The sequence below is a fragment of the Papio anubis genome, chromosome 2 (assembly GCF_008728515.1).
Source record: "Papio anubis isolate 15944 chromosome 2, Panubis1.0, whole genome shotgun sequence".
In the NCBI taxonomy this organism is placed as follows: Eukaryota; Metazoa; Chordata; class Mammalia; order Primates; family Cercopithecidae; genus Papio; species Papio anubis.
In genome coordinates this window covers 186,122,411-186,136,913 of record NC_044977.1, presented here as the reverse complement: position 1 = coordinate 186,136,913, position 14,503 = coordinate 186,122,411, and the positions used below count along the sequence as shown (strand labels likewise).

The 14,503-nt window shown below is 37.5% G+C and overlaps 1 protein-coding gene across 1 annotated transcript in view; it reads left to right on the top strand.

The window, feature by feature from the left end:
* Positions 1-14,503, top strand: part of P3H2 (prolyl 3-hydroxylase 2) — a 167,107-nt gene that overhangs the window by 28,085 nt on the left and 124,519 nt on the right. The window lies entirely within an intron of this gene.

Below are 14,503 nucleotides of genomic sequence, written 5' to 3'. Positions count from 1 at the left end.
AAAGGGCACATACCAGTGCGACTGAAAAGAGTTCAGATCCTGGCTTCCTGAAAGAATAATCCTCTTAATAAGGCAGCTGTAAGCTCTCTAATGCTGGATAACTAGAACAGCACTCTGCCTTTGGAAAAATGCCATAAGTCCCTTGCACTTTTCCTTATTTTTAAAGATACCCATGTAAGCGAGATGCACCTCTTAATGAGAGTATTTTCTAGACTTTGTTCCTTGCCTTAAGCACCAGCTATTTTGCTAAGCAACTGTCTTCTTGGAGGGCTTTGCTTTTTAGCAAACCAAAGATTGCCAAAGATTGACAGAGTTGGTGAGGAAGTGACTCATGGCATTGGGGTTATTTTAGTATAAACTACTTGCCCTGAGTACATGGTCCTTGTATATTATTTCAGCTGAAATATTTCTCCTTTGATAGAAATATAGAGTTGCTAAGACCAACTGGATTTTTTTTTTTTTTTTTTTTTTTTTTTTGACGAAGTCTTGCTCTGTTGCTCAGGCTGGAGTACAGTGGTGCAATCTCAGCTCACTGCAACCTCTGCCTCCCGGGATCAAGCTATTCACTTACCTCAGCCTCTCAAGTAGCTGGGACTACAGGTGTCCACCACCATGCCCGGATAATTTTTGTATTTTTAATGGAGATGGGGTTTCACCATATTGGCCAGGCTGGTCTCAAACTCCTGACCTCAGGTGACCCACCTGCCTTGGCCTCCCAAAGTGCTGGGATTATAGGTGTGAGCCACTGTGCCCGGCTGGAAAACATTTTTTAATGTAAAACATGGCCCCACTTATTTAATGCACATTAGTAAAACCTGGTTCCAGGTTGTTCCTATTCTAATACATCAGATTATGCTCTCTCTTCCCTTTCTATAGTGTTTTTTTTGTTTGTTTTTTGTTTTTTGTTTTTTGTTTTGAGACGGAGTTTCGCTCTTGTTGCTCAGGCTGGAGTGCAGTGGTGCAATCTTGGCTCACTGCAACCTCCATCTCCCAGGTTCAAGCGATTCTCCTGCCTCAGCCTCCCGAGTGGCTGGGATTACAGGCGTGCGCCATCACTCCCCGGCTAATTTTGTATTTTTAGTAGAGACAGGGTTTCTCCACGTTGGTCAGGCTAGTCTGGAATTCCTGACCTCAGGTGATCCGCCCGCCTCAGCCTCCCAGAGTGCTGGGATTGCAGACGTGAGCCACTGTGCCCGGAACTATAGTATTTTCTTTAATATCTCAGCCTCTGTGTATGTAACCTTTCCTACTTCACAGAGAATATCAAAACAAAACAAAAGAAACAAATATGGCATTTCCAACATCTCTTTGCTTTTGTACTGTCAGCATACTGTTTTCCTCTGCCAGGCTGTGTACTCTTTAAAAAGTCTCATTTGTCATCATTCTTTTCAGAATTATCTGGTAGTCTATTTGTTAAGGATCTGGCTTGTGCCATCTTTACTTTGAAACTTATTTTGATTGGTATTTTTAAAGAAAACTTTCCAGTATAATATATATAAACAAATAACCATTTATAGACATTAAGATGTATCATTTTATAACCTAAATTGTCACCTATGCTAAATTGATATTGTAGTAACACTTCCTTTCTTTTCTTAGTAGTACTGGGAAATAGTCTGGGACATCCTATTATATTATTTCATTAACTATGAATTATGCAGAAGTGTGAAGTTGAGAGTGTGTATTCATTAAAATCAGTTAATGTTAAGGTAACAAATGTGTCCACTTCGTGTTTCCATATGGCAATCAGGACTCTTAGAACCACTTCCATCAATCTGAATGCTTTATATCAGAGCAGAAAGCATTTCGCAAATTTGAGCTTAATGCTTTACCTTGGCAAACACAATCCAGAAGCTAAAATTGTCTCCACAAATCCAAATCAATACTAAAAGCCAACACATAATTTTTGGATTACTTGCCTTTTGATTTTTTTGTGGCTGACATTCCTCTTCATTTGCACAATAAAAACCTAGCTTTGATATTTATTTTATTTATAGAACAAACATTATATTCCAAATAAGACTGAATACCTGTGTTGGCAGGTAGAAAGAACACAGACATACCTTATTTGTTCATAGTTTTGAGAGACAGCAGGCAGAATAAAAAAAAAAATAGTATGTGAGAAGCCTATGATAGTTCTGATGAGGGAGTACGTAACCGAGTGAATGAAGGAAAACTTCTGTGAGAAATTGACATTGACGTTATGCCTTGCAGAGGAGTAAAACATTCCACACAGAGGAAATGGGGTGGGGCTCTCCAAGAAAAAGGAATCATGTGTATAAAGACTTGGAAGTGTTTAAGTGCCTGGTAAAGAATTCTACTAGGTTTACAGTTTGTTTTCTAAGGTATTAGGTGGTAAATGTTTTTTGAGTGTAAAATATGCTCAGTGAGAACTGTGAAAAATATGTCCATAAGACGTTTATTTGCCTTTCTGTGCGGATTAGTATTTTGTTTTTAGTAAGCATTTTACTCAGCATATTTTTTAGTGCCTTTGATCCGGAATACTCCAGAAGGAAAAGAAGAAATGGAAAAAAATAAAAACGAGTGATATCTCCTAAAGAAATTTCCAATCTATTTGGGGATGTAGCCATGTTTATTTAGTGAAGAAGCATGTTTGACCTGATGCATAATGAGAAATGGAAAGGCTCTTTAGGGGCACAGAGGAAGGAGCAGTTCTGAAGGCTGACATGCAAACCCCTAGATAAATCTACCTACAGAGAAGATTCATTGACTTCAGTCTTTCTACTTTATGACACAGACACCAAACCACAAGCTCTTTACCTCACTGACCACTGAGACTCCGCCAGACCCAGAAAACCTCCCCAACAAACGTCCCCATTCATCATTTCTTCACTCGGTGACTAAAATGTGATGTGGTGTCAGGCGTTACTAGCTAAATATGGGATCAAAAACCCCAACTGCACCAGGATGGTAGCTTTGTGGTATCCAGATCTTTTTAAACAGGCCCCACAAATTGAACTCCCATCTTGTCCTGCCCATATTATTATGACTCCATGGGTTTGGAAAGTCCCACATGACAACCAGCACTTGTTTCCAAGTTTCTGACATACTTACCCTCCCATGTCTCAGGCGCCCATGACTTATTCCTATAAATGCTACATCCCTTTACTGACAAAATACAGAAAGAGGGGAGGTGGAGAAAGAGGCATAAGGTAAGTATGTGTGACCACCCTCTAGAGTCAGGGCAGAACATCCATCCAGTCCTCCCGTTGGGAGGGCAGGAACAGAAGGTCACAAGGAAGGAGACATTAAGGCGTTTTTTAATGAACCAGTCTCTGGACATGTGTGCCCATCCTCTGTTGCCCTTGTTTCAAACAACTACTTTGGAATTTTTGGTGAAATTTCAACATCTGATTTAACAATGAATTTTCTTTCTTTTTTTTTTTTTTTATTATACTTTAAGTTCTAGGGTACATGTGCCCACCTCGCAGGTTTGTTACGTATGTATACATGTGCCATGTTGGTGTGCTGCACCCATTAACTCATCATTTACATTAGGTATTTCTCCTAATGCTATCCCTCCCCACTCCCCTACCCCATGACAGGCCCCGGTGTGTGATGTTCCCCACCCTGTGTCCAAGTGTTCTCATTAACAATGAATTTTCAACATCTGATTCACTCATTTGGAAACTTCCTTAGTCATTTGGCACGAATGCTGGCCCTAGGAGATAAGATAAAGTTCTAGAGAATGTGGTGTCAGTGTGGAGCTCCCAGTATCTGCCTGGGGACACCACAGGGGCCATGGTGAAGACTTCTAACAAAACTGGGTCTGTTTCTTGTTCCTTGTAGTTTTCATACACTTTAAGTACTTGGGGTGGTGTAAGTGTAGGAGAGTTGAAGTGTGTGATAGGTAGGGGTCAAACACGGTATATTCCAAAGGTAGAGGGAGTTTGTTCATCTATGAACATCTGCAAGTATTATAGGAACTTTTTCATGGCTGTAGTATATATAAAAATGCTATATAAAAATTTTCATTTTAACAAGAAGTAATCCATTAAGTTTCTTAATTTTTTTAAAAAATGAGAAAATCAAGTACAAGGGTCATTCTTTTCAACCTTTAACATTCTCACAAGCCCATAACTATTATTCTGGGACGAAAAACCTATACCCATTTGCCCTCCTTCTGTTCTGGTCTCTGTTAATGTTCTGTTAATTTTAACACTAATAATTCATTTATCAAGTACCATTCAAGAGCAGGGTATGATAGCAGAGTCAAATTTTATCCTTCCCTTCCCAATTATCACTAATTTTGGTGAGCACCTAAATACAAGAGAGATCTATGTGTTTTCTTTACACATCAGTATTGTAAAAAGGAGCACAGGCTTACCTTGCTTGCATTTACCACTTTCCAAATTAACAAAGAAATACAGAATCATTGAGCTTAATGAATAACCTGCCTTCTCTCCCTAGACATCTAAGAATGTGTCCAGTTAAGGTTTTTCACCTAATATTGCCAAAGGAATTACTCCATAGCATGCTTATCCAGATGTATTAGACATATTAATATTCTGAGGAAATAATATTTTAGGGATTTAGTTTGTTTAAATGATGTGTTCATTTTAAGAACCTAAGAAAGAACTCCTTTAAAAATGGCTTTAAATTTTATGATTATCATCAATGAGACTTTAGTCTACTGAAATAAAGATTATTTTCATGTGTTTCATATGAAATTTTATGTTTGGTCTCTATTACGCTTACCTTGAGTAAAGCCAAATTGAAAACTAGCACATTAAGTTTTGTTAAGAAAACTTGCACAATAGAACTCGTGTTGAGAGGGCGGAAAGTAATCACTTTCAGGAATTTGTTGAACACTTGGACCAATGCCTTTATTTCCAATATTTGTTAATGTGTGATATATAATAAGGCATCTTTGAGATCAATTAGCTGTGAAAGCATAGATGATCAGGTCTGCTTTTAACTTACAGTAAGCCAGAACAATTGTCTTGAAATCTTCTTTCTTCCACTTTTGCTTACTTTTTCCCACTCCTCTCCTACCCAAGAATCATTACCAGAAACAAAACTAACAAAAACCCACAAAATTGGGATCATTGTGGGATTTTATAGATCTGAATTTAGAAATACTGATTGTATTCAAATACTGACTTTCTATAATGCATTTAGATATCTGATTTATAAGGAAGAGCCAAATAAATGGATGACATTGCCTTTTTTTGATGGTATTTTATTAAAGCAGATGATACAGGTGTATAAACAGCAGTGATAGAGTTTGAAGAGTATTTTTATAGAGTTAAATTCAGTGTGTTATAAAATATACGGAGTAAGAATTTGTTCTACTTGGTAGTATTTGTAAGGCTAACTTAATTTAGTCTAGGGAGATGAACAGGAGTTTGCTGGATTTTCAAAGTGGAAGAAATAGCATGGATTTTCATAAAGGGATTACAGATTTAATTACTCCTACTCTTATGTATAAATAAGTTAAAGCTTATGCTCCATAGCAGATAGAGTCTGCTTCTCAAGTTCCCATCTTACTTAGGCTGGGATATGGAGAATAATTTTAAATTGCCAATCAGTCCCCTTCTGGTTTTCTTTGTTTTAAATGGCTCAGTCTTTTGGGGAGAATGCCTGGTCTTTCAGATTTCTTCTCTGGTCTCAATGCCCCTTTCCAACACAATGCCTGGATATTTGAGAGGCTTTGTGTGACTTCTTGGTAGCAGAGAGTATGTTTCTTTCAGGTCTTCATGGAGTCCCCTGGATGCTGGTCTGGTTGAGTCCCTGGGCTAACACTAACTGAGGTATGGTGTGTCCCACTTGACCTTTAAGGGAGAATTTGGATTCGTGATTTCCCTAGTCCGAACCATTTGTGAAATTGAGAAATGTGTATACTGAAACCTTACCACAGAACCTCAGGCCTACGCACAGCCACGATCTAATCAATTCTGAAGCTTCTTCTGTGCAAGCAGGAGTTCTGATTCTTATTCAGCTATATGCTGGGTAAGGAATCCAGGAGAACTGCTGAAGGTTGGGAATTAGAGAGATGAGCTGGGCATCTGGAGGTCAGCAACTGCCCCAGGAAACACTCAGAGAAGCAGACACCTCATGCTGTGGTACTGTCTTTTGTAAGTATCTGTTTCTTTCTACAGAGGTTTCACTCTGAGCTGTCAATCTTCTTTGTTATGCAGTTAGAGGGTATTCAGTGATAGCCCCTAAGAGACTCCAAGTGAGAGACAATGAGGTTCTAAAATAGGATAGTGGCTTTGGGGAATAAAAAAAGATAATGAGTCCAAGATGTATTAGGAAGATTAGAATCAAACAGATTTCATTTGAATTTGGGGGATGAGTAGTTCCAGATGACCTCAATGTTTGTTGCTTGGGTCATGGGGTAGCTAATGGTACCATCGAGCAAAGTGATGGGTTTGGGGGAGAATTTAGTGAGGGCAGTTTTGGTAATGAAGAATAATCTTTATTTAAATCTTTTTGGTAAATTTTGCTGCACCCAATGGAATATTCCCATCTGTCTTTACCTGTCCAGTGAAAAGTGTTACTCTAAAAATTCGAGAATTAGACCATTACATATTATTAATTTTGTAAAATTACTAGGGATATATACAAGGATGGAGTTTTAGGTTTGAGATCCAAGTAAGGTAAAGAGAATATTATCAACAAAGTAAAATAATGCCATGATTTTAAAATCTGTATTAATGTTACTTTATTAATCTAATTAATTTAATTAATAAGATTATTTAATATAATCTTATTATTATTTTTTATCTATATTAATGAATAGAGGGAGAATTAATAAATATATTAAATATGCCAATAATTCAAAAGTCACTTTGATACATAAATATTAGTATTTTCTCTCTCTAGGTTTTGTAATCTGTCTCAAACAAAGGGTTAGAAGTAGTTCTTACTGAGCAATGAAAAATAAGCTACAAAAGGGAAAATTGTGTAGTCAGTTCCAGTAAGAACAACAATTTCAAAGAGTTATTTATTTACAAGGAAGGAGCATATTAATCGATCAGACTGCATGGAGCTGTAAATGTTTAGATAATTTGTGCAAGCACATGTCAAGCAATTGGGAAATCAATCCTTTTCCTGCTTTGGGAACATTTCTGTTCTCCATTCAGAAGTTTATATATTTTATCACATATGTCCAGAGACGATTAATCAGCGGTAAGCTACCTTTGAGTATGTCTGTATCAATAAACAGAAATGTCATAATTTTGACCTTCTTAGTTAACGTCACACTCACACTAAAAATTCAATAAAATAGCAGACATCACCAATGACTGCGTCATTAGAGGTAATGTTGTGCAACAAAAACCACTGGGTTCTAGCTCCTTCTTCTCTCTGATTTATCATGCCCCCAAGCAAAAGTCACGATTTTTCTCTGTGCTTTGGTTGTTACTTCTGTGGAATGAGAGTTTTACCAGAAGCAACACACGAATAATTCGATGTCCACTACCCAAAAAGAACCTTAGGCCCAGGCACTACATACTCTGTAATTCTGTATTTGAGATGAACACCATCTTAAATTTTTATCTGAAAGCTTTATACTTAGTTTTCTTTCTTTTTTCTTTTCTTTCTTTTTTTTTTTTTTTTTTTTTTTTGTTGTTGTTGTTTGTTTCTCTTAGCTCTCAGCAAAAGCTGACTAAAAGGAATCACCCTTAGGTACAGTGCTATGCACCTTGTATTTACTATCTTACACCGGAAAACACCTACTGACAGAGGTATTAAGTCTGTTCCACAGGTTGTAGAGACTGTGGCTAAAAAAACCCTCAATTCAGAAAAGTTGTACCAAGGTCTGTGTTAACCCTAAACTTGTATACTTTGCATGGTTTCATATTGCTTCATTACAGGAGAAATAAAGATGTGGAATAAAGGCATTTCACAGAGTTGGTTCATTTTTATACAATAACATTTTATTCTTCATTTAATATTGATAAGATTTTAAAAATGCAAAACCACTTGTCAGAGTAACAATTTTAGATTCAGCACCGATGACTATTAATTTATTATTTAGTCAGCAGCATCAGAGCCTCTACAATCTCCACACCTACCTTGTAAATGTGCTTTTAGGTCTTGAAAGTAACGTAAGCTAAGAGAAAAGGTAGTTCTTCTGACCAAGGGATGGAGAAAATTAATACAACTTTCTGAAGAAAATAAGATACAAAATAATGCTATTAGTGTGCTACTTAAAATGATAGCAAAAGTTGGTGAAATCATCAGATTAATTGCCATCCTTATTTTCTTCTTTAGCGCAGAGATCACTTATTTATGTCATCTTCCTACTCTGAAGGTTGTTAGCTGCAAACACGTTGAAGAGGTTTTGGCACGCTGTAAAGAAAGTGAAGGGTGAGAAATTATTCAGGAAATCCTCGCTCTATATGCAATCTACATAATGAGTTCATTTGAGTCCTAACTTCATGTGTAGATTCAGATCCTTTCTCGGCTTTTTAATAGCTGCTTGACCTTGGCTAAGTCACTGAGGGAATATGCCACCATTTAAGTCATCTTCTTACTGAGAATCCAAATTGCTACAAGAAATACCTTTTGATTTGATGACTTTTTAAAAAAACATAATGAGAATGGAGTACATTAAGTCGACTCTTAACCTAAAAGAATGTTATTATAATGAAAACGTCCATGTCCCCATTTAAAAATCTAACCAAGCTTGTTATTGTTCCTTCACTTTAAACAAACATGTCTCTGTCAGAACACAGCTACAGCCCCCGTGGGAGCCACAAGGGAGGGCTCTGTTGTCTTACATAGCCGAGAGTGGCTCTCAGGTCCAGTTGGCAAAAGGGAGAGAAAAAAGGTTTGATGTTGATCTGAAATGTCTCTGAGGGGCCATACATGATTTGAGAATGGATTAAATATCTATGGGTGACTAGGGAATTCTTATACTCGGTTAATTTTAGAAAGAACTTTTATTTAGAGCCGCTTTTATGCCTGTGATGGGGCGGGATACACCACAATTACACATTTTCAGAAGGGTGGATCCTTTGATGACAGATGTAATTTCTACCCCCTCATTTCTCCCCAGTTAAAAGATTACCAGTTAAAAATCCTTTGAAAATGGTTTGATCCTTTTTATACATGCAGATTTTTTTCCAGTCTTTAGGAGACTTATATAGGCTGTAGTTTTTAGCCAAAAAGAACACACCAGGGGTTGAGTCTTTTCCTTATCCAAAATAGAAACGGTGTGGATTTTCCTTCTTTGATGTGGACAAGGCATAACTTCTTCCCTAACACTTCTGATGGCTGTGGTGTTTCCTCTTCGTTAGAAATTCACTGTGAGCATCCCATCCCTTCTCCACGTCTTTCCTGTAAAATAAGATGTTTTGCATTTTTTGGAACACATGTCTTCTTGGTAAGTTAGGCTACAGAGGCAAAAAAGGCAAGTTATTTTCATAATTGTGTTTTGAAGACATTAGAAAATTAATTTTATCATAAGAGAAAGACCTGGATACCGTTATGAGCTGCTTGGTTGTGAGAATTTGATGACCTTAGGTGAATGCAGATAAGCTCCATGTTGGGGTCCTGATTATGTGCACATATTTATTCACCTAATCTTGGAGTATTATGTTCCTTTATCAAATCATGAGTATGATACAATTTTATTTTTTTGTTTATAAATATATGTGTACAATCCCTCTAAAGTGATTTTTCATTCTTTTATTATTCATATTAATGGTAAACACAAGGTAATTATATTCTTACCACTTGATTAAACAACAAGAAAAAAACATTTTAAAAAACCCACCTTTGTTGTCTACAACATTGGCTCTCAATACTCTATGCAAAGCATTCTGCTAAGCTCATCACCTTCACAAATTCATTTATTCCTGTTAAGAATCCTAAGGTTGAAAATACAGTTCAATAGAGGGAATAAATTTCAGTATTCAATAGTATAGTAGGGAGACTATAGTTAGTAATAATTTATTGTATATTTCAATGTAGCTAGAAGACAGGAATGGTAGTGTTCTTATCACAAAACAGATAAATGTTTGAGTTGGAGGCTATCCCAATTACCCTGACTTGATTGTTCTACCTTATGCATATATCAAAATATCACATGTACCTCCAAAATATGTACAACTATGATATATCAATTTAAAACAAGAATCTTTGGGTGGGCATTATTATTAGTCTTTTTTTATAGATGAGGGAACCAAGACTACCTTATGTGTTTTCACACAATTAGAAGGCAAACTCAGGACTTGCATCCAGGTTCATCTCAAGCTAAGGTCAATGTTTGTTGTTTTGTTGTTGTTTTTTTTTTATTTTGTTTTTGAGACAGAATCTTGTTCTGTTACTCAGACTGGAGTGCAGTGGCATGATCTCAGCTTGCTGCAGCCTCCGTCTACCGAGTTCCAGTGATTCTCTTGCCTCAGCCTCCTGAGTAGCTGGGATTACAGACACTCGCCACCACACCCAGCTAATTTTTATATTTTTAGTAGAGATGCAGTTTCACCCTGTTAGCCAGACTGGTTACAAACTCCTGACCTCAAGTGATCTGCCCACTTTGGCCTTCTAAAATGGTGGGATTACAGGCGTGACCCACTGTGCCCCGCCACAACCTAAGGCCAATGTTTTAACCATGTTTAGCATGCACAGCTGAATACCTTAAGTTTGATGTCTCAGAAAGCCTTAGCTGTTCAGCACACTTTTCTACTTCATAAATTATAATTTTGCTAGAATGAGTGTCTGGGTATAATCCTACAGCCCCAGCCCTATGATTGACTCTTCAACTTGTCTGCATTTCATGTTATAACTTAGTTCATATTCTAAAACAGAAGTGGTTAAATTCATCATTCAAAGGTTTTGAGGAAGTTAATGCAATGCAAAACAATAATATGTAGGGCTGGCATAGAAACAATGTTGGCATCTGTATCATAGTGCCTCTCCTCTAGATTAGAACGATAGTCACTTGTCACTAGTCACTTTGTCTCTCAGGCCTGAAGAGGAGAAAGTGGTGACACTACATGGTAGTCAACTTTTAGAAATCAGACTCATTTTCTTGAAAAAATTTGAAGGCCCTTTCTCTCTTTTCCAAATCATTCTTTTTTCTTTCCATTTATTTTGCTATTGTAAATAACCAAATTGTTATTTCCTTTCATTTTGTTATTGTAAAGATACACTACATACATACAATTCCATTTAGAAAGCCTTTTTTTTTTAAAATAATCCACTTACTTTGGGGTTGATGGTAACATGAAGCTATCTTGTTTTTGCCCTTAATTATATACCAAAGTAAGGGGCCGGGCACGGTGGCTCACCCCTGTAATCCCAGCACTTTGAGAGGCCAAGGTGGGTGGATCATGAGGTCAGGAGATTGAGACCATCCTGGCTAACACGGTGAAACTCTATCTCTACCAAAAAAAAAAAAAAATAAATTAGCCTGGCGTGGTGGCGGGCACCTGTAGTCTCAGCTACCTGGGAGGCTGAGGCAGGAGAATGGCGTGAACCCGGGAGGTGGCGCTTGCAGTGAGTCGAGATGACTGCACTGCACTCTAGCGTGGCCGACCGAGCGAGACTCTGTCTCAAAAAAAAAAAAAAAATATATATATATATATATATACACACACACACACATACACACACATACACACACACCAAAGTAAGAAAAATAATTCAGATAAGAAAGTCTTAAAGACTTCTAGCTATTTAAGTGCCTAATACTATAATCTCCATTTTATTTCTAGATTTCTATGTGTCCAAGTACCTTGCATACACAAACTAACAATAATAATAAATATCACAGAACACATACAATCTTTAGTTTACAGATTGATACATATTCATCATTTTATTTGATAATTTCTTTAGTTCTATGTAAAGGACAGGAATATTTCTGCTTTTTCTATTATGCAAATAGAGACACTAACAAAGAGAAGAGCCAAGGGTTTGCTCAGAGTATCTGTAAGCATTCGGTATTCTAAGTGTGACTATCAGCCAGAGCTGTTCACATAAACATGGTAATCTAAACTCTGAACTTCTTTTGAAGTAAATTATTGTCTGTGACAGAAAGAAACATCAGCATATTTCTTTTTATTTAATTATGAGGTTCTGGAGGGTTTCTGTGAATTCAACAGATGGGAAAATCATTATTTTTATTTCATTCTCTTTTATTTTTCCACTACAGATGTTGCCATATTTTTTTCTTTTGTTTGTTATATTTTTATGATTTACCTCTCAAATTTACAGACACCATCTACCGTTGGGTTTAGAAAAAAATACTCAAATCTCAGCCGGGCACAGTGGCTCATGCCTGTAATCCCAGCACTTTGGGAGGCCGAGGCAGGAGGATCACCTGAGGTCAGGAGTTCAAGACTAGCCTGACCAACATGGAGAAACCCCGTCTCTACTAAAAATACAAAAAGTAAACGCAGTGTGGTGGCGCATGCCTGTAATCCCAGCTACTCGGGAGGCTGAGGCAGGAGTATCACTTGTACCTGGGAGGCAGAGGTTGTGGTGAGCCAAGGTTGCGACATTGCACTCTAGCCTGGCCAACAAGAGCAAAATTCCGTCTCAAAAAAAGAAAAAAAACAAAGAAAAAGAAAAAGAAAAAATGCTCAAATTTAATTTTCTCCCAACTCTGCCAACAAGATCAGATATTGTATGGCCAAAACTCTTACCCTGGCACCCAAAGTCCTTCACACAATAAAGCCTGGCTTACTCTGTAGCCTCAGTGCCCTCTGCTATGCCCACATCTTGTTATCCAACTCCAATCAAATATTGGGATTGCCTGAATGCATCATGCTCACCCATGTATTTGTGATTTTTGTCTGTGCTCTTCCTTTTACCTGTCAGGCCCTTATGCCACCTCTGAACTGATTTTCAAGATTGTACAGCTACTTTCCTTACCCATTTATGCCTTTGAATTGTCATACTATCTTTTATGCCTCTACTATAAGAGAAATATGTAACTTGCCTTTTCCTACTCTATTATAACAACAATGATTCATTGAGTAGTTTTATTGTCCAAGCACTGTCCTAAGGACTTTTCATATATTATGTTATTTAAATGATGTATCACAAATCTCTGAAATTGCCATTAATACTCTCCTGCCCCCTTTTATGGATGAGAAAACTGGGCCCTGACAGGTTAACTGCTTAGGTCACAGTTAGCAAATGATAGCCAGTATTTAAAGTCAGTTCTATCTGCTTTGAAGCAAAGGCTCTCACCTCTATAATATACAGCTTGAAATCAGTGAATGAAGAAGGGGGAGGTTCAATGGCTAATGCATTCCTGTATAACAGTTGCTAGCCCCAGGTGTGGTGTTGGTAGGTACTCCGTTGGGAAGGTGGAAAGGGTGATGCACACTGGGCAGTGTCTCTGTGTTTTGGGACATTAGTGGACTTTCAACTCATAAATATCAGGTATTAAGAAAATAAGGTTTCACAAACTTTTGGCATATATCTAAAATGATTCTGCCAAATCATAGCCTACTACTAATAAAATTTAAATTGATGTATCATTCATCTGTGCTTACATATACTAACTCAATTCTCACAATAGTTCTTTGTGGTAGGTACCATTATTCCCCCAGCTTTACAAATATGGATTATTTATTTATTTATTGAGACAGAGTCTTGCTTTGTCACCCAGACTGGAGTGCAGTGGCATAATCTCAGCTCACTGCCACCTCCACCTCCTGGGTTTAAGTGATTCTCCTGCCTCATCCTCCTGAGTACCTGGGATTACAGGAATGCACCACCATACCCAGCTAATTTTTATATTTTTAGTAGAGACAAGGTTTCACCATGTGGGCCAGGCTGGTCTTGAACTCCTGACCTTAGGTGATTTGCCTGCCTCAGCTTCCCAAAGTGCTGGAATTACAGGTGGGAACCACCACACTCAGCTCAAATATGGATTATTAAGTCATAGAGTGTTGATGTCAGAGGTCACATAGCCAGCAAGTGACTGAGCTAGGATTGGAGCGTGTGGACTCCAGAGTCTATCCTGTCAACCACTGAGCCTACAGTCTCATGTAAACAGTCCTTTCACCCTCCTGCACTTCCCAGTCAAGGGTTCAAGTGAGCTGTCTGACCATTCTTCTACCCTTAACTAAGAATATTAGGACATACACATGGATTTCTTTGCTACTTCCCTGGTAGAACAAAGTCTTAATGGGAAGGAAGAGAATGATGATCCTATAAAGAATAAATAAAAAACAAATAAAAAGTTTAGGTATACAATTAGAGCTCAGGGAACTGAGCCTATTTTTTCTTATCTATGAAATTATGAGTGAAGATAATAACACTACATATCTGTATCCTTTTCCAGTTTGTGAATATATATGCCATTGGGTCATAGTATGTCTCCGTCATCTCATGGGGCTATTATAGCTTGTTGGTCTCCTTTGCTTGATTAGAAAGTTCCTCATACACAATTCCCTGTAATCACTTGCCTTTAGTCGGTGGTAATGAGTGATGGTTGAAATTGATAATAGTAGAAGACAAAACAACAGATTTCATTTATTGAAATCCAATTAAGTGCTAAATGATTGACATA